At 35.5% G+C, this 22109-nt stretch overlaps 1 protein-coding gene across 5 annotated transcripts in view; it reads right to left on the bottom strand.

Annotated features, from left to right (window-relative positions):
• ATP2B2 (ATPase plasma membrane Ca2+ transporting 2) overlaps positions 1 to 22109 on the bottom strand; it is a 432424-nt gene that overhangs the window by 362091 nt on the left and 48224 nt on the right. For all 5 annotated transcript variants that reach the window (XM_074879694.1, XM_074879691.1, XM_074879693.1 and 2 more), the window contains exon 3: positions 21611 to 21679. The gene's annotated coding sequence lies outside the window, so the exon portion shown is untranslated. The remainder of the gene's footprint in view (positions 1 to 21610; positions 21680 to 22109) is intronic.

Raw genomic sequence — 22109 nt, 5'->3', positions numbered from 1 at the left:
GGATCACAGGGAACAACAGATCGCTATCCCCTTTTCAGAAACCTTGTATTTAAAGAATCATGCTGCCAGCTGATAGTTTTCTCTTCCAATTCCTTCAGGGGTTTTTTTTCTCACAGATCACCTTCCCCAAACATTTTATTCTTCCCTTATCCACTGTACTCTCCACAATTTGTCCTTTGCTTTCCCTTCTCTTCCGCTTTTTTAAAGGGCAGTGCTCCAAAGTAGAAGCTAGCTAAGTGGGTCTTCACAAACTATGAGGGTGAGTTCAGAACTCATGCATATTACAAAGGATAACTCCAAACATCCCAGATATAAAATTTTATAAGACACCATGCTGCTGTGTTCATAGTCCACTGTAATCCTACACCATAACCTAACCCTAATTCCCTCTCCGCCTACTAACCAAATTATCTCTTATTTTAGGTTTGTACTTTTGATTTTAACTTTTATTAGTAATTCATACATTTTCTTTTTTATTTGTTATTCAAAGTTTTTGATTAATTTCACCTATTTGCAAATATCAATTTTAATTCTGGTACTGTCCTGCAGAATGCGTGCATCCCCATCTGTCCTGGAAGCACTAAAGTTTTATGTGTTTTTCTACTGTAGCATCAACCTGTTAATAAAAAAATTACACAGAAGAATCAGGCACAGAACATATTCTTGTTAGCGAATAACTTATAACTCTGAATATTCTTCTAAACTGGCAATTCCCCTGAAAATGCTTAATTGTTCTGCAGTCATTTCACCTAGATCAGATTTTTCTTATGAAAATGTCGTATTAGACCATGTCAAATGCCCTACTGAAGCCACGTTTGTGTGTTGTCCCTCTTCTGATATTCCAGCTAGCCTTTCAAAGCCATAAGGTAGGTGAGTTCTCAGTAAAATCTGTCAACTATTTAATGAAATCTGTCCTCTATGTACTGTCAAACTCATTTTTTAAAAATCCATTCTGACATCTTCCCAAATATCCAGTTAGGCCCTCTTTACCCTCCTACAAAGAAAAGCAATATTGCTTCTCACCCACACACACCATCCAATTCTCTGGGAATTTTTCCTTCTAACAAATTCTCTATGTCAAATGGCAGTAAATCATATATTACTTCAAAGAATTCCTTAAATAGCAAAGAAAGTATTTTCATTGGGCCTAACCAAGTTGAATTCATTTAAATTACCTAAATATTTTCTAGCATGTTCTTTTCTTTAGGCATGCACTACTATTTTGAAATTACATAAAGCGTCTGATAACAGATAATCTCTTCAGAATAGGCTAAGAAAAAAAGGAGATATTACATGCTTCAGCTTTCTCCAAATCATCTGTTCTTTTCTCTCACTCCCTAGAAGAAAGATACACCTCCTTCTTTATAGACCTAAAGATAGCAATCATTCTGGTTTGACCAGACAGCGGTCATGGAGAAAAGTCCCAATTTCCATCTCCATCCGCTTTAATTGGAGAATAGTTTTCTGAAGTCAATTAACAGCTTGTAGAGAACCAAAACTGTTGAACCTAATTTTGAAGCAAATCACTATTTAACTCAGAACAACACACTGTCAGTTAAGTGTCTCTAATATGTTAACTTTGCCTTTTGTCAAACATTAAGAAGTCTAGAGCTATTTACATTACATTGACTATATGAAATTTCAGTTTCTTCCTTTTGGCAAGCTGACAGGCACACACAATTTCTTTTGTTGAAGATATTATCCTGCAGTAATTCCCTACTAGGCTCTACAGCAAAAGGTCCCCAGCAACCCAGGTGAAAAACACACACTTAGGTTTTTCTAGAGGTATCTTGAATTTATAAAATCAAGACAAATTTAATGATTAACACAAGCTACCAATGACCAACAGTAACAGAGAATTTATTTTTCCTGACCTACTTACAAGCTGAAAATACAAGGACCTAAGTATCCAAATTAATAAAGTTAGTACTGTCAAAGTTCAGGAAGGTTTGTAATTATTTAGAGTGATGGGTCAGAACAACTCATAGTCTCTCTTCACCTGCTCATATCGCTGTTCTCCAGCAAAACCAACCAAACACCAAAACTTAAAATAGCACAGATGGTATTTACAGACCTTTTAACACCATAGACTTTATTCTTTGCTCAGATAAACTGCCCAATAGACACAAATTTCAGGAAAGAGCACCACTGCAACAAGTTAATTCATTTACAAAAGCATCTATAAGTGGATCTGTCAAGATGCTATAGATCCACCATCTAAACTTTCCCAGCAGTGGGATATAGCTGTAGCTATTTAAGCAGAGTTTGGCACTTCAAGCAATTTATCAAAGACAAAAATGAGAGATGTCTCTCTCCTGCCCACATTTTGCACACACGTATCTGACTTCTGAATTTACAGCCTAGAGCCCTCTATCGCTTGTACATTAGTTACAAATCATTTACTAAATACTATGGAGTATTTTAAAATTATGATAGACTTCTTAACTCTCTCAGATCCTCCCCAATGTAAAAAAGACTATAGTCTCATTCTCAGGAAAAAAGAAATACAGCATAACTGTTGCTACGAATGAAGCTGGAATTCCATCTGTATTCACAAAAACCAGACAGTTCAAACCATTATTTTAAATTATCAGTTAACCTTAAGGCAAACATTTCTATCAATGGTGGTGCAATGTCATCTACTCAATGCATATTACATACAAACCACCACCTATCTCAGAGAGCAATCTCCACTTAGAAATTAATTTGGTTCCAAAGTAGTGTCTAAGCGGATTTTCCATGCTATGGAAACCATACTGGGGTCTCCACAATTTTTGAAAATTTATTAAAAGAAACAGTATTTATGATTTATGTCAATTTTAGCCTGTGAAGTTGGATTTCTATGGAGAAGGGAAGTATTTATTATCAGCAATGGGTTTATAATATAAATAATTAGAATTAAATGAAATTTATCCTGATGTAAAAAGGTTTAAAGAGATGCAGTATTTGTCTAGAACATATTTAAAAAAAAAAAAATCTGTGGATTAATTCATGTTCTATATCATCATGACAGCTACTAAACAATCTCTAGAAACATATGCCTTTTCTGGTTCCTTCTGGGTGGATACAGGATCTGGCTTTTAGCCAGTACCTGTCAGGAGTCTGTTACTGAGAAAAATCAGTTTGCTTAAGGTTCATATTCTGGAATATAGATTTTAAAATGCAGTATACTGGTAAAGTTGCTGGTATGGAGCAAATCAAGAGTTCTTGGTCTCTAACTCATTAAAAGATTTATACACATACATAAGCATAAATTATATACAGGTGTCCCAGCAAGGGACATCAGCTGGTCCTGAGCACAGGTGATGTAAATGCCTGTGGTCCACTCTGCACAGCAGGTGAGAAAGCCATATTCTCCATTAGTAATGGATTCTGGCTGGGGGTCATTAGTGAAAATTCAGTGGAAAAAGCCACAGTTTGTTTTTGTGACACTACAAATACTGAAAATGGAAACCCAAGCAATTGTCACCACACGCCAATCTAGGAAGAGGGATTAGTCCAGTAAGCCTAAAGACCACAGGGCGAGCATGTATTGGTTAAGCAGATAACTCAACATAAGGAACAATTAAACTGTTTCTCACAACTGTGCTCCTTTCCATCAATCATTATTTTCAGCTGCATGAAATTCCCAGAAGTACGCAAAATATTTTAGGACTTTCTCTTCTAGACTCTCAGAAAGAAGAGGAAAAGAAAGAAATGCCTCTGAACAGATTTTCAGGATAAAAATCATCTAATACGTGATTGACTACAAACTAGTATTTTATGATCCCTCCCACAGCTTCACAGCAGAAACTGTGATAATAGCATATTTAGCTTAACTTGAATATAACCCTAACATACTTTGAAAGCTTTTAAAATTTAAGAATTGTATTGAAATAAGCACAGACACAGAAAACAGAGTAAGAAGGCATCACCACGCCCCAAAAAAAGAATTAACAAACCTTCTGATGATGACTGAAAGTAATTCAAAATTCAAAGCAGAAAGTAATAAACTTGCAGATACTGAACTGTCTCCGAAGAAAACCAGTATGCTGAATATCGAATCATTAAGCTTGTTAAGGACTCAAGTTATGAGTTTCTTTAAAACCTCCATCTATGTCTCATTGTTGCTCAAATACTTCCAAATACACAGTCATTGCAAGCCACAATTGTCACCACTGTATCCAAACAAACAGATCAAATTTGATGCTGAAAACTTCAGAAAAATGTACTCCCCCTTTGGTGCTTAAAGACAGAATTTGAAGCCCAAGGTCAGCCATCCAAATATTTACAGCTTTACTCGTTTAGTAAGTAAATGAAAGCTGAGTATCAGTGAGAGATTTGAACCTACAGGATGGAGAAAAATGGAAGGCTTGAAACCCAATTTTGACATATATAAGCACTCAAAACTTTCCCAAATCCTCCTCCCAGAAATCCAGACATAGATGTCTAGGAGAAACCAAGTTATGCAGTCCAAGTTGCATTAATATCTCAGATGTTTAAATTTACTCCTGTAGTCAACACAAGGTGAAAACTGACTTTACAGACCACCTCTCAGTTCATCATAACATTGCAAAAATCAGAGATAAAAAATGGCAATCATTAACAGGTAGAATCTTAAAAAACTGTTGAACATCAAGCTAAAAAAAATATTCTTTTCTTACAAGGCAAACATTTTCTTCTCAGGAACTGGCCAAGTTCAGGCTAGGTTCCAGTTCTCTTGTTTAAGGTACTGCATACATAAGGCACAAATACCCCACAGTCTTCACTAATAATTCTGCACGTTTCTTCGCATCCCAGTGAAGCAAAGTGAATGACAGCAAATGATCTGCAGTCTAAAGGGTAAAAAGCAAGAGTAGGGGGAAAGCACAGATCAGATTACATTCTGACAGCATCAAAGAATCAGGTGCAAATTATACACAAATACAAATTACACACAAAGCCTGGTACTACAGTCAAACATGACACAAGTAAATATTTGACACTTTGAAATGACAAGCTGTGAACAGAAATAAGTATCTAAACTAAATGCAGCAAAGCCCCTCTAATTTCATTGATAATGAAGGAAGGAAAAGTAAATTAAAATTAATGGAGGCAAAAAAGGTTGTCTCAATTTAAATCCTGTAACTCTAATCCTTGTCAGAGAGCTGGAAAGAAACTCTACATTCAAGATTTTCCTGATAAAATATTGCTGGCCTCTCACCCTGAAATATTTCAGTTCAAACACCATCTAATTCCAAAAATTTTCATCAAAAACCACAATCTGTATGTCTCAGCATGAACTAGATGTGACTTGAGCTTGTGCAGGGAAATGGGTTCCAGTAAAAGCAAAAGAGGAAGGGTCAGTCTGACAAGACGGTATCAAAAAAAGACAAGTTTTCCCCTTTCTACATCCGGGAGAAAAACAGCATACAAACACATTCCTTCACACAGGTTTTGGAGCCAGAATGTTTAGATTCAATGCATGGATAAGCCTACAACTAAATTAGTTTCAACTGGGGGACTGAACGAAACTTTGTGCATAGCACAAAAAGGACCCATCTCTTTCAGGCATGCGCAGACAGCACGGTGGTAACCAGGAGGAAGGTAAACACAATGCCTGCATTTTTAAAAGTTTGAGATAACGAATTACATAATCAGATGCAGTAGGTATAGTAATGTCTAAATCATCTTAGGAAATCAGTACATAACATTAAACACAAAACACGTTATGAAATTTAAGTAGGAAAATGTTTAGTACTGGTTTCTTAAAACATATGAAAGACAAGGAAAGTTCTAACTTCCAAGAATAATCTAGTTTTAAATGCATAATTTATCAGCTTTATAAAAGAGAGTAACAAGAACATCTAGACAAGTCTTTCTGCTTTTTGATAAGACTTGTCATACAAATGACTGACTGCATTAATATACAGAATTAAACTTTGTTGAAGCCATACCAAGCAATAAGAGACTATAAAAATGCATAGTAGCGTACTTAATCATAACTTCTTTAATTTTATGCTAGCGCTGGAAATTAAACTTTTAATAGCTGTAGTAATAACATGCATATAAAATTATTCTTATAGCTTCTTTTTCCTGGTGAGCATCTTTTGCTGGCCTCTACAATCTTTGTCCAGGAAGAAAAAAAATCTTAGAATACGAGTGCAAAGAGTAATATCATCAAAGAATGTAACAGAGTAGACAGAGATAGTGATGCCTTAAAATAACAAAGGCTCACAATCTCATGTAAAACAAACAAAAAAATACAGACACTCCATACACAAGAGGGTAGAAACTGTCACAAACTGTTAAACTTAATATAAATAACACCTCTGTTGTGCATCTGCAGGTAACTTGATGCTTTACAAAATGTACAAACAAGTTTATTAGTACGGATAGGCCCATGGCATGATATCATGCACATAAATGTAACTTGTGGGACAAAGCATATAGAAATTATTGCACTTTAACCCAGTTTTCCACCGGTGCTGGTAAATCTGTAATTGCATCTGACAGCTTCTGATTTAACTCAACAGATTAAATCACTATAGCTGGTCAGTACAGCAACAGAGCACATATTTAAGTGAACCTGTTATCCCATAATCCTCACTGTTATGGTTTTATTACAAAGCTTGACAGCTGAAATATATTTCATTTTTTAAAAAAGAGTCATAATTCCAATTACCCTCCAAGTTAGTTATCTTTTCAGTAAACAGTTTTTGGATAATCCTATCCAAATTAAGAATTTTGCATTTTCTTCTTCAAAGGTGCACATGGTGACTTTACATGAACTCATTACTTGAAAATAAATATTGAACCAAGTAAATCTCCAAGTACAAAAGTTTCCTATTATCTCTTGCTTGGGTAACATTGTCAGACAATAATACCAGTGGCTGAGTTTAGGTTACAAAATCCCAAATGGTATAAGTACTAGAATATATATTTGGAAAGGGTAAGGAAGATTACAGGCACTTTTCTCAGATTTTAAGAGGATTTGTTAGCGGACAAAAACAGAAGATGGCACTAAAGAAATCTTAGCAAAATACAGTACCAAGCACTGAAGTTAGTTAAATGATAGAAGAGTTTTTGTAAGCCTAAGAAAAAACCTCCCAAAATAGCTTATTTTAATCAACTGCAGTAAATGAATTCCATATGTATTATCTTCAGTACCATCTCAATTTAGAGGACTAAAATGGTGGCAATCTTTCACATCACAAGATGAGTTTTTTAGAACTACTGAACTAGGCTCACATTAAACAAATTAATCCACACAGCATACTCCAGGTGAAAAGACTCTTTTTTTCTTCAGTGTGACTGGAAATATATAGAAAGATATACAAATTATGTGCTTGTCAGCATCTCTCTAGTCAGATGCATCATTCTCTATTGTTCACAGAAGAAAAATCACCAACACCTGTAACCCTGTTATTGCTCATTCTGTCAAATCCAAGATACTTACCCCAGTATTCCAGTAACACCAAGCTTTTTCCAACTAATACACAATAACAGCAAGTCAGCCTTCACTGCTGCTCTACAGAAAAAAGATACTTTCAAAAAACAGTGGAAAGAAAATGTAACAGAGAACAATGTCAAAAGCCTTCACATCATCATCTGTGTGTGTGCTTACTCTTTAGCATTCATCACTGCTATATCTAAATGCCTATCGTAAATATGCAGATCAAATTATAACCTCCAATTAACACTTCATATGTAAGTAAAGGCAGTACACAAAATATATTTTTATCTGTAAAACAGGAAAACTTTCTTTCATATTGATGAATAGAAGGTTTCAGCATTCTCCGTATCCAAAAAAAACCCAGCTGAATTTTAACACAAAAGTTAAACAACATTCTAGAGAAAGGAATTTAAACCTCTTTTCTTGATTTTAAATAAAATATCTGGGAAATTTGCCAAGTCTTTAAAATATCTCCCAATTTTAGAACGTGGAGGAAAAACAGACAGAAAAATCTTCTTTTAAAAATAGTATTTTACAATCCTTTAAAAAGAGATTGGTGAAAATAAGTTTACCTGATGTAGTGTGTTTTGCAGCTATTTGTTTTAGATTATCTTAATTAATATAGAATTATTTATGCAATTACATCTCAAGCAGTCAAGGAAGATAAACTGAAGAACTCTCAACAAGGCAAATTCTGCAGACCAGAGGTGGTCAATCAGATTCTAGGTGCAAAGGATAAACCCAGAGGAAGATCAAAATGTTCATAAGAGTGACATTCCTCTATACCATTCTAAACATTATTTACCTCTCATTGAATCTGAAGCACTCTCAGAGAAGAGTTACAGCTAAGAAAGTCAAAACAAATCAATCCATCACATTAGATATCCCTAGGATATGAAAAGTTCTGCCTGATTAAACCAAAGAATAAGTATCAGAGGGACGTAGAAAAATATGCTGCACCTATTTCAGACTGCTTTGAAATTAAAGACTCAAACTAAATTTGAAAAAAGCTTTCAGATTCCAAATACCTCCTTATAATATTTCACCAAAATATTCTCCATGTACATCTACCACAGTGAATACTAAAAATAAATACTGCCAGCTCTACTACAGGCACTGTCATCCAACAACCACAGGTTCCTTTTCAATTCACCATCATTCACAATCTAATAGGAAGTCAGGTAAGAACATTCTGTAACTTTTAAACAGATTAAAAACCTTAGATGACTTTATGTTGGTCAACATATTCTGTCTTTCGGCCACTTAGAAATTAGTAGTGATGGCACAGGTGCTGTATTTAATGCTTAACAGGGGTACATCTTTCCATACATGTCTGTACAGTCCAGAGAGCAGTAAGAGCAACTATTTATCAAATAGTTTTTCTAAATGTCTGAAAAGCTTTAAGTAAATTATTTGAACACAAAGCATAAACCAAACATATCTAACTGAAAAAGCAGAGATTACTACACAATTAAATTTCTTTGCAGCATATGGCAGTAGAACACATAGGCAAACAAATGCAATCTGTTTGAACCAGTTGCTCTCAGAAGCTTTCCCCATTTCCTTGATGATAACAAGCAGCCACTGTTTCACATACTAAGGAACCTGGAACCTCCTTTCATCACTGCAGTTCTCTCCAAAGCAACTGTATGTACCATGTCATCACAGACCAGCAGGAACTAGAAGTCAGATCAAGCACAGTGAGCTCTATTTCTTGTGGTCAACAGGTTACAGAGCTATTCCAAGACAACCCTTGTCACACTCTCACAGTTTATGCTCAGACATGTTTACAGAATTTGTTGATAATGATAGAATTCAAAAGTGGCAGAAGACTGGTGTTATCTGATGAATTTTGGTAAACACAACTCATTCTTTTGCTGAGGCAGTGCCAGAAGTTCTCTGTTCTCTAGCACCATACATTTTACCTATATAATCTGTTTTCTCACTTTGGCTCAGATTTAGCATGTCTCACAGCAAATTTCTTGTAAGCAAGTGTCAGAAAAGGTGTGGGGGAAAAAATTTTCGAATCTTGTATGTTTTCATCTTTCTTATTTTAAAGAACTATAAGAAATATATCTCCCAATTAACTTAGGAGACCTGATCTGTCTAAATTACCATTCCTCTTAGGAAACATTACCTGCTGTGCTCTCTCCCAGCTGCCATTACAGCCATTAAGCCATTAATTACTGCTGTCACCTTAACAAGGCCTACCCTACTTTCACCTCTGACCACATCAAGCAGTTATGGATGGCTGCATTACACAGTTGTGTATATCTGGACTTATGTTCTTTTCCTACAGATTGGTTTTCTTAATATTGAAGTGCCCAAACATCTACGTGGTGTCCTCTTTTGTTTCTATGGTATTTGCATATCTTTAGATTGGTACCCAACAATTTTATGTGTTTCCTTTCGGTTTCTCATACTGAAAGAAATTTCTCAAAACTTCACCTAAACTTCAGCATGTTTCACTGCTGAATTTAACTCTGTTCAGCTGATTCCATATAGGTAATCTGAACTGCAGCACATGCCTCTTTCCTGTACTTTTCACCTTTATTGCGATACGTGCTACGTATGTTGACAGAAACCAATGAGTCCTACCTATTGTTCTCTGATTAGAGACAGTCTAGTCTACTTGCTTATTTCTAAAGACAGCCACCTGGAAAACTTCTCCCTTTCTTCCCCTCACTCATCAAACTTGGATAGAAAATAAATCATTTTTTTAAAATAAATAATTTTTTTTTTTAAATTACAACCTTTATAGCTAGTAAAAAACAAAAAGACATTTGTTTGGGTTTTTTTAAAGTACCTCTTCTGTGAAAAAAAAAAAAATATCTTTCCAGATTTGGTATTTTTCTACCAGATTGGTTTCTAGGTGACCAAGGTCACAACTTCTTACTCTTTATGGAATCAGCTTTCCAATTCTTTGTCTTGGGTAAGCTCCCAAGAGTTTCACTTAGTTTCTATGTCCTCTACCTCTCCCTTTAAAATGGAAATCAGCTTGTAATTTTAGTCTTCCTTCTGACAAAGGCAGGACCATCTCAACATGCAAACAAAATCATTAACAAACAGAAGACACTGTCTATCCACATAAGGATGCATCCTTTAACTCTCATTTTATGAGCTTTATGAGCTATTCAATATTCTACCAGAAGAAGTGAATGATGTTTTTATCTAGTGTCCTTCTCCTTTGAACAACCATCAGTGACAGTCTTTTCTCCAATTCCATGCCCTCCTGAGCATGTCCATTTGTAACTTGTAGGCTTCACAGCCTGGAGCTAGGACTCCTTCTGACCTCTGTTCCTTCACTTGAAAATGTTCAGCTGACCTGGCTCACTGAATTACCTCTGTAAATTCCTTACTAAACAAAGCTATCCTACTTACCTCAACTTTGACCACCTGCTTAGGGCGTTCCCCTCCTGTCACTCAGTAAGTCTCTGCAATGTCTCAGTTAAAGTGAAGTCCCTCCCTTGGCCTTTGCAGAGCTGACACTGCACTTCACTCCTTTTCTCCTATCCTCAAAGTCACTACAACCTAAATGGGATCAGTCAATAACACATCTTCATGAGGGCTGCACACTGGAAGCAGTACCTGAAAAAGTATTAAGAAATGATGTGCTTCAAGTCTCCAGAGAACACATCCAGAGGATCTAAGTAGGAGACTATTTTGCTAAAATTATATCAAAGTTCAGGTTTATAATTATAATAAGTATAATAAATGGCTGCCTTCATACCAGATAGCTTCTTAGAACTATTATAAGTCTACCACTATTTTCATTTTATGCTTAACAGAGAAGAAGCTGAGACCTGTCACACCCAGCTCTATGTTTGAGCTCAAACAGGTGTTTCTCCAATAGAAACGGTTCATAGGTTCCCACTCCCTATACACTTGAGGAAAGACAGCATCTTACAACATTTAACTGAAATCTGAAATCCCTTCACACTCCAGGAGGTCAAATTGAAGTCAGTCATTTATACAAATCATACAGAAAGCAGAGAGAGTCGGCTGAATTTTAATTTAAAGGAACGGCTGTGTAGGCAGGATGAACTGAGCCATTCCTCATCACCTGTTTTGATGAACACAGAAGGCAGTACGGTATGTACAAAAGAAGCAGAAACATGTTCAAAACAGTCCCTCAAGAAAGACAGTAGCAAGATAAACAATCTTCACTTGTATTGAACCTTTAGAAAATACTCACTGTCTTTTGCCAAGAAGGGCTGGATCAGATGATCCCTGATGTCCCCCCAACCTGGTATTCTGTGATTCTATGATAAATACCACACAGCACTACATTCAAGTTCCCGCTCAGTTCAGTTAGTCTACATAACCCTCTATATGATATTGTTAACCACTCTTCACTAAATATCAGAAAAAGAACATATACATTACATGAATGTCTCTCTTGGCATCTACTTCTACAAAAAGTTACCAGAATAATATGAAACCATAACACTACATAACACCACCTCAGCAACCTTGGGCATTGTAAAGTTGAAGATCTTAATACAGCTTTCTCTGCAACAGGAGTAAGTGTGGCCTTGAATGATTTCTGACTATAGTTTGCATGGCAAAGTGTGAAAACTGTTATATAATGGCAACTTTTAAAAGATGCAGAATTAATGCAAATTATAAAATGTATGCAACCTCTAGTTAGGAGAAAAAACACTACCACACCTTGGCAGCTGTTGCAGTGTTGACATAGTCCGGTTTCTCACGTATTTTAGGAACATCTCATCATTGAGTTTCAGGAAGATGAAGTCAATCAAAAGTGCTGCAGGACACTAGAGACAGGTAATGTTCTACATCTACTTTTGCTCAAGCTGTAACTTCTTGGTAGCTTCATCACAAGCTCTAGGGATGGGTCAGAACACTCATCCTTACAGATGAGATGGAAAGTGGCCATGTTATTACTAGTCACTAACCCTGTTTCTGGGAGCTCCATACTGCCATTTTGGATTTAACATTCACCTTTCACTGTATTTTGTGGAGGGCTACCAACTGTTGCTCTCAGAGATCTCCAAAACATCTTTTGTAGGAGACGGGATAGAAATGCTTTGTGTTTCATGGGGATGAGCTGACAAACCTAGAATTTAGCAAGAAGCAGAGAATCTCACTAGGCAATTTTTGTTGACCAAACCAATTTTATATTTCAGTCTTATTTAGAACTAAGTATTAAAAGCACTATTAAGTAAAACAAGATTAAATACAAGGAATTAATTCCTCAACCGCTACTTTCTTATTACAGTATATAACCATTGTTTGCACACAGCTGTCACTCAAGTCTCAGAGTACAATCAATCATTTGGCTTAACATGGTCCGCCAGAAGATAAGCTTAATTATGACAGACTAGATCAAACATATCTCTTAGATGAAAAAAATTAAATCAGAAAAAGTTATTTTTACTTACTGAAAGAATGGCATACATATGTATATAAAAATATATTACAGATAGATGGATAGATCTATAAACTGCATAGCTCTGCAACCTCCTCCACCTAGACTGCAGTGTTGGCAGCAGGCTAAAGGTTCTCAGCACAAGTAGCAGATTCTGTTGCTGCAAAGCTTGCTTTGATTTTGATCATGAAAAAAAGTTTGATACAGTGGTCAGTAAAAGGTCAACATTACCATATTACAACAACCATAGCCACATTTTTCCCTCTTGACAGAAACAAACATAAACCTTGCTCCACTGGTGAACATCAGCCATTTAGCTATGGCAAGTTATAATGTAGTGCATTTTATTATTTTCATCCACCAACTGCAAAGGCATATCAGGAAAAGTGACTATCAAAATGCAGTAGTAAATAAACAGGTTTTTCTAAGGAAAAATATCATAAGATGTCTATAAAGCCTTAAAGAAAATGGGTGTTAGTTTATTTCTTCCATATTTAAAACAATAAAACAAAGTAACCATACACATCTCCCTCTATATAACACTTCACCTTCACAAATAATTCCTGTTTCAGAAATTTTTTTTTAAAAAAAAAAAAAAGATTCCCTGACTTTCCTCTAATAAGACTAATCTACTAATGCCAAATTCTCTCAGTATATCCCTACCAGTGTGGTAGCGTGATCCCAGCAACATTCAGTAATGTCAAATACAAGGTCTGTGAGCACAGAAATGGTTCTAAATGCACACTAAGGAAAGAACAAAATCACAGAATCACAGAATCATCTAGGTTGGAAAAGACCTTGAAGATCATCCAGTTCAACCATGAACCTAACATTGACAGTTCCCAACTACACCAGATCCCTCAGCGCTATGTCAACTCTACTCTTAAACACCTCCAGGGATGGGGAGTCCACCACCTCCCTGGGCAGCCCATTCCAACACCTAACAACCCGTTCCACTTAATAGCACTAGGTGTATTTCGATGAATGTTTTAAAAGAAGCTAACATTAAAGAGGTCAGTTGGAAATAAATAGAACATTAATAACCTCTTAAAATAATATGATGAATGAATTTATTAAAAATAAATTTTAAAATACGTTGCTTTTCTGACTACTAGGCTTGCTTTCCCTGGCAAAAGAAATAGGAATAATTAATGGATTTGGCTGCTTCTCTCCAGGGATGAAGATAATCGATCTGTGGGGGAAGGCCTTTATCTAGCACAGAGATAGCACTGGTACAGCAGATGGGGGGCGGGGGGGCAGAAAGAGAAAGGGAAAAAAAAGATCTCTTGCTGGCATACCTCCAGAACTGCTTATCAGCTCCTACCGCTCAAACTAACTCAACTCTAGGTATTTGAAATGCTGGTAAGGTTGTCATTATAATATTCTTTCTTTTATGAACTAGAACGAACGTGGCGAGGGGGGAGGGGAGGGTCCCCTATTGTTATTATAATAAGTAAAACCTCAGAATCCATCCAGAAGCAATAAATGGACTACTTTTTCCTTTCTGGCAAGCGCAGCTCTTTAAACCAAGGACATTTTTTTTTATTCACATATGATATAGTTACAATAAGTGTACAATCACTGGCCTGACAACACGTGAACTGCAGGTTTATCAGAATGAAAGGGGGTTTTTTTAGATACTTATTTTACAATTGCTCAGTTCATTACCTACTCCACAGTTGAGCAGTTCTTGAAACATAAACCTCATTTTCAGTGTACAAGAGATTCGAGTTAATTCATTACCACAGACAGCTAGTAGCGTGATTAAAACCCCTAACCTTTCCACATCTTCTACAGTCCCAAAGTCTATACAAACAACCTCTATGAGTGGTCATTTAAGAAACCTAAATCTCAGTAGTTCTACAAATAAATAGTTTCCACACAAAATTAATAACATTTTCATTTTCTGGAACAAACTAAGTGACTATTAATATTTTTTCACAATGCTTTACAACTTAGGATTTAAAAAAAATTAAATAATTCTATCAGACTGAAACGAGCTCAAAACTCACACTTTGTGTGTCTGATTCTCTGACAGAAAGAGATGAAGATAGAAGAAGGTATTATCTAATAATGTTGTATCAAAAAAAATAATCACATGACATCACTCAAAATAGCGTGCAAGTTAAGAACCTTTGAGAACACACAGGAACTCACAGGTTTCCCAAAGCAATTTTAAGAAAAAAAAAAAAAAAAAAACAACAAAAAACACCTTAAAAGGAATCAGTTTCTCTAGCAGACTAGAGGCCTCTTTCCTTGGAGGAGGGTATAATTCAGCTTACTAAAGTCATGGTACAAGTGGCCTGGAACCCAATTAGAAGAGTAGCAATTAGCTTAATAAAAACTAAAGTAGCCTAGACTTTCACAGGAAGTTAAACAGTGTTGATCTCTTTTCTAAATCACCACATAGTTTTCCTTTAAAAGAGAAGGGGGCGGGGGGGGGGGAGAGTGTGAAAGAATTTAATGTATTACCAAAAAATAATCTGTATTAGCGTTGTCAATCACACAGTGTTGATAAACTCATTGTTTCAAATTAGCACAAGCCACAAAGCTCTTAAGAAAAATCTAGTCCTACTGGTTTGTCAGAAATATGGTGACTTAAAGACTAATGTGGAAAACAAAACAGAAAACATGATCTAACTGATACAAACAAATGCTTACTTAGGAAAGGTCAGGTCCTCAGTTTATGCAATTTTGAGAACGAGCAATTGCTGAGAGTATCATAAAAATTTTGAAAGAAAACATAACGGGGGGAGAGGGTGTTCTTCAGTACTTAGTCTGTATTACAGGTTAAATTCTGGAAGAAAACAGAAAGCAAACAGAAATGATCAGCAATACATTATTGCTCATTCCAAACTTAAAAATAATCCTTTTAATTTACCTTATCATCTCTGACTCCTTGTTGTATACTAAACTTTTGGACTATATATTCTGTTTCTCAGCCCTATTTCAGAAGCGTGTGAGAAAACTTCTTCATTTTCTTAAGATGTAGTTGATAGTTTCATTAAACCTATTGTTTCAAATATCTTTCAGTAGCAGATGAATAATTTAGCATCACACAGCTAAAAATGAAAGTTTAGTCTAACATTTATTCTTGCAGTACATCATAGCTACATGTTCAAAACTTACTGTTCTTTTAGGGAATGTTTCGTCAAATTAAATTCCAAATTACACTTTTTCCTTCTTTTTAGAAGTAATTAGGAGAAAAAAATCCCCACAAAAAATTGCCCACTTCATCCTCATGATACACAAACACACATGGTTTTACCTCACATCTCTGGTCCTTCTTTCCCTTTCCTATATATAGTTCCCTCACAATCCAGGCTTCAGGGCATGATTTACACCACTGCAACACAACTGCTGTGGCACAGCTGCAGTGCGCTCCAGTTTCACACAGAGCCAAGGTTAAAAAAATGAGCTGTACTCATACAGCTATTAAACACACTAGGCATCTGCACTGTTTCATGCCTTAAAAGGCTGAAAGGTCAACACACCTGCACCTTAACACCAAAGGAATTATTCAAGTGCCTATCAGTGCAACTGATCTACTAGTTAGCAAATCTGCCATTTAAGAACACTAATCAAATACCGATCACAGAATAAAAATGAAGATGTGTTAACCGTAATCTTAAAATCCAAAAAAATAATATACTACAAGTTATACACTCAGCAACATTATAGTTCTCAGCTGAAAGCAGTCTAAATGAAGTAATTGAAAAACATACCCTTTCATCTACTGAAATCATCTTGATTTAATGGCCGTACCAGTAATCATTAAGTGCTTTATGAAACTTTGAAACACAGAGAGAAAGTTCAGTTCAAATAATCATTCATCTTCTAATAAGCTGAGTAAATATTCCATTCAAACAACTATCCTAAAATCCCAGTTACTGCATTCACTAAAATGCCGACTAACTAGAAGTTACAGTTTGTAGATTCCATTCAACTTTTGCGTATCCATCATAATGTCCCAGGAAATATGCACACACACAAAACAAGAACACAAGAGGACACAAAACCTGCTGGAGTTCAGCTGCTGTGGCAAGCACTCCCCCGTGCAGGGTAAGCGGAGAGGGCACATCACAGCATGCCCTCGTGGCTTTTTGTAGTCAGTTTTTAATACACACGCTACGGAAAAGCTAAACTCTCTCAAGAGACTAAACAACTGATATGAAAGTCTCCACAGGTAAAAATTCTACATCAAAGATTTTTTGATACATTACGACTGTAATGAAAACACAAAAAAATAAATACTTGATATTGTAGTTAAAGAACTTAAGTGCTGAATTCAGGAAAATTAGTGGCAAAATGCACAGTCATTTTCACAGTAACAAAATCTTAATTACCCCCTTTAATTTTTATTTATTTTCCCTTTTTCACCTGCCATCTCAGGCTTTTCAATAGACATTACGTGGCACGCCTTATACAATATATTTAAACTTCCACTTAGTTTTGTGAAATCTGAAACAATTAATTGTCAAATACTGAAAAGAAACTACTATACTGGAATTTACTACCACATTTGGAAATAACTGTATAGGGCCTTTGGTTAACGTCCAGCAGATATTCCAGTACTGTCAAACCCCCTCTTTGAATCTCCAATCCTTTTACACTAGCTAACGTCTCATCTTGATGCTACAAGTTTGACTATTTTAGGGAGCATTTGCAGGAAATAAAGAAATCCCTCCCCATCCCTAGTCTCCAGTTTTATTTTACTAAAGCACTATTATAGTTTGGATCAAAGTAAATACGATAAGAAGTTTTAAAATGTTCCTGTAACAGACTGTTGGGTCTTTTTCTTGAGTTGTTCAATACTCTTAGTCTATAAAGCCAGACTATTTCGTGGCCTTTAGCCATTTACATGTGAACATCAACCTCATCCAATGTGAAGTTTAAGAATCAGATTTCAGCAACAATTATTGATATCTTTCCTTTCCAAGATAGTTGGAGATTAGAAATTAAAATGAATGTAACAGATGTTAACAGCACAAATATTAACTGGCATTTACTAAGACATCATAAATTATTTGTCCAGCTTTCCAGAGATCTACTATAATCTTCCACAAAGTCCCCAAAAGATATGAGCATTAGAGGACTGTTAGCATAAAAAAAATACAAAATACAAATGAGTGCAAAATACTCAGATATTTGTGCGCCATGCAATAGGGCAGTTCCACACCATGGTCAACAGTCTGGCTATAATCCAACAAAGCATTTAATTATATGAGATAAGCTAATGCTAAGCATGTCTTTAGCTGCTTTTTCAGGCTGTGGTTAACATATTGAATCATGCAGGGCACTACTGTAAAAAGTCAGCACTAAAAAAAATTTCTAATTTTCAAAAATAATTAAGCAGCTGACTTTGAAAAAAATATTCAAAAATCAATCAGTAATTTGATACTATCATTATCATCATTACTCCTTCCAAACAGCTTCATGAACTGCAAAGCTATGTGCTCCAGCAGCAGGTTACAGCTGGGTATTAGGTTGCTTAGCCTGGGGTTTTTTGTTGGTTGTTTGGATTTTTTTTTCCCTCCTCACAAAATAACCCCTACCTAGTAAGAGGCCCTCTTTCAACTCCAGTATAAAAAGCCAAATGAATTTCAATACTATTTTATTCAAAGTGTCAGTGGCTGCAAGTACTTCTTATTATGAAAGGCCTCATACTGCATTAAATTTCATGGAAAAAACAGCATTTTAAGCCTGCAGAAAACAAACTAATCCACCTCTCTCTACATGTATCTTTCCATTTGCCCATCAGAATTAAAGACAACTTTCAAATTAGGATAGAGAAGGGTGTCCTGTAAGCATGTTTTATTTGCTTTCTTGTTCATGAAAATGCTCTGGCCCTTTTTTATTAATAGCTTTCATTTTGCACTCAAAATAATGGATCATGTGATAATTAAAGGCTGAAGGACCAACAACAACCACAAAACCCACAAAAAAACCCAAACCCAAAAAACACCAAGAACATGCCAGAAGCAGTTATACTGTTAGCAAAGGCTGTCTCTTAGTACTTCACCGTCACTTCTACTCTTTGTGCCATATAAACAATTTTTCTGGTTCTTCTCTGCAGAGGGTTTCAGTAATCATTATTACAGCACTGTTTATGTAACAATTCTGCATCTACAGACAAAGCAGAGGTATCATTATTTTTCATGAAAGAACTAGAATAAGAAAGATTAACATCTCAGTTTTCCTGTGAAGTGTAAGTCCAAATAAAACAAAACTTATATGTATATATTTATATATATAAAAAGACATATTCATATGTCAAGATTTCAGTATGTTTCTTTTCTAGATGACAGCCATAATCTGCAGGAGACCAGCAATGGCACACAACCACCCATGAACACACAGAATACACTGCACATCCAAGAATATTCCAGCTAGTCAAAATCAATTCCACTGATTCTTTAGTCCCAGATCTATTCTGGCTTTTTTTTTTTTTTTTTACCTCTTTTACAGATAATGTTCCAGACACCATCTTGCTTCATAATGAAGACCTGATTTGCAGACAAAGTGAAAGCAGTAAAGCAGAACAAACAGATTTGATTATCTTCTTCAAATATTGTTATGTTGGCATGAAAGTGTTTGGCTCTCACAATGCCTTTCTTATTATTGAAACATGAATAGGTTCAGAGGAACAGAAGCACAATGAGAACAATTCAGTACATCTTTCATACAGACACAAATCCGTTGTCAGAACAAACATTGCTTTCTACATTCACCAATACGAAGGTCTAATAGGAAGTCCTTACTATAGAGCATATCCACATCCCACAGCAGTTACTAGAATTTTTTTACCAAGAAATCAACTAAAAAAAAAAAATCTTCATGATTATACAACTGAATAACTTGCCTATATATAAAATCACATTGCCTCCTGAATATTTATTTTGTCAGAATATACAGTTTCAAAAAACAATTCCATAAAACAGCTAGCATTACCTCTTCTGGCTGAGGTAGATTCAACAAAAGCAGTAAAAAGATCCTCTCAATTAAAAAAACCCCTACTACCCTAAAAAAACACATTAAATTTGTTTATTAGGGGGATTTGAGGGATTAACAAGGAAAGAAATACTAGGCCAAAATTCACAAGAACATTATAAACATTTCAATTTTATTCTGCATTCTTCTGCCACTGCTTTACTCAAGGGTGCAAGATCTCCTGGAAAAAAACATTTAGTATTTGACAACACAGGTATTACAACTAAACAAACAAATTTTTTTTTTAAATTTTTTAAAAGGTACTTTCTCCATTTTCTCTCGATTGACCAGCTTTTCTCTATATGTTGTGTGCTAACTCAATTTCTATCAGTTTGCCTCATCAGCTTTCTAAAATAATTTCCCTCCTTACTCAATAATAGCTTTACGAGTACCACACATTCCCCTCAGTACTCCTAAAATAGTGCCTTGCTGTTCCATGTGAAGGAGAAAATCCAGAATATCAAAGATCCAATCTCCACAGACCTAAACTGTAAGGGAAAAACAAACACCTGGGATTTCGACACTCTAATTCAAGGAAAAGCTGCTTTGAACACCAAGAAAGAGATTCCGACAATCTCTTGCCACCTGAAATCCTTATGCAAATGAATCACGTACATTTAAAAAAAAGTTTACTGTGTTAACGTTCATTTTCAGAAATGGACAGCTAACACGTACGTGCCACTTCAAGCACTAAGTATATGGTGACCTAAGGAAAACAGAACGTAAGTGGAGCATGTGGAAGACAAAGTTTCACTAACCTGTCATTTACGGTGCTTCTCTCACAGCTGCTCTCCAAACTAGAATGCTACTTTCCAAAATAAAAACAGGATCCCTAACATAACAATTTTCCTCAAGTTCATCTACAATTTTTACAGTTCATACAGGCCAGAGAGACAACCACAAATTCAACATTGACTAAAACATAAGATCCTAGCTAAAGCATGCATTAATCAAAGATGTCTTTCTTTAAGTCTCCTTTAAGGATTTATCCATGTACATTTAGGAATAAAGAAACAAGCATCTTTGTAGCACAATTACCTTAAGTTTCAGTTACTGTCCCCAAAATGTACTACTACTAAAACTTGACATTTCCAGGAAGAAAACTGCTTAAATAAATTGTTCAGCTGAAATATATGTACTGTTAATACAACAAGCTCTCTTCTCTGAGAAGATACCATATCAATTCCTTCATATGCTGCTCCACTGCTACAAGAGATTATTTTTTTTTCTAGGGGAACAGGAGAGAAATAACCGAAAAGATCATCCTTAAAATTTTACTAGAATTTTCGTACATCGTTCCGTTACTATAAACTCTGTCCCATCTCACTACTCCTGACTCTAATACACTGTTGAAAATACCATTTGTTATTCACATCTGATAGAGCATTATTCACCCACATTCATTTTTTAACTTATACTATGCTTTACAAAAAGAAGTAGATTTTGACAAGGGATGAGATGGCGTATCTACTGATCTAACATACATGTCCACTCCTCTTCAGTCTTTCCCATTCATAAGAAGTCTTTTCTATTCTGTGTTTTTACAAATGAGCTTTGTGAAGAAAGATTTTAAACCACTGTCTTGCCATACTTGACACACTTCACATATATTTTCAGAAAGTTTCTATACACGTGTTGTTTTCTACAGGAGATTTTGAAGAAATGTTTTTTATACATGAAATAGTAAAAGCAGATGACTCAGTCAAAATCTAAGACATGAGGTCAGAAAGTAAAACATTTTGAGTTATGTACTACAACAGTGATTACTGTGAGTCAGTCAAAAACTAACATAGCTGTAAGTTAGAAATCATCACCTGGGAAGAAATCTGAAGACTCTTGAATAGCAGAAAGACAACAGCAGAAGGCAAAACTGGACTAGAAGGCTGTAAGCAGAAGGAAAGAGCTTGTCAAACAGCGAAAACTAAGAGAAAAAAAAAAACAAACACCACACCTTTTTTTCAGACCCCCAATATTTGGCCCAGCTAGCTTTAATTTTCTCCTAAAATTAGTTATCAGGATACAGTCAACTCCCATGGATGAAAAAAAGAGACCTGACATAATCTTTTCACAGCAAGGGGAAACATCACTTGGAGTTCTGTAGATAGATGTTCTCTGCCAATTTAAAAGCAAGTTTATTTCAATATAGATACATATTGTGCAAGTCTTACATTTGCATACGGTGATAGATTCAGTTGCATACGGTGATACATTCGATTGCATACAGTGATACATTCAGTTGCATGTGTAAGAAGTTTTTATTTAGTAGCATTTCCAAGTGATATCCAAAAAAAATTTTTTTTAAACAAGTATTAT

Source organism: Strix uralensis, chromosome 10, assembly GCF_047716275.1.
Source record: "Strix uralensis isolate ZFMK-TIS-50842 chromosome 10, bStrUra1, whole genome shotgun sequence".
NCBI lineage: Eukaryota > Metazoa > Chordata > Aves > Strigiformes > Strigidae > Strix > Strix uralensis.
Note: the sequence above shows the minus strand (reverse complement) of the source record. Positions and strands in the feature narration are given on the sequence as shown.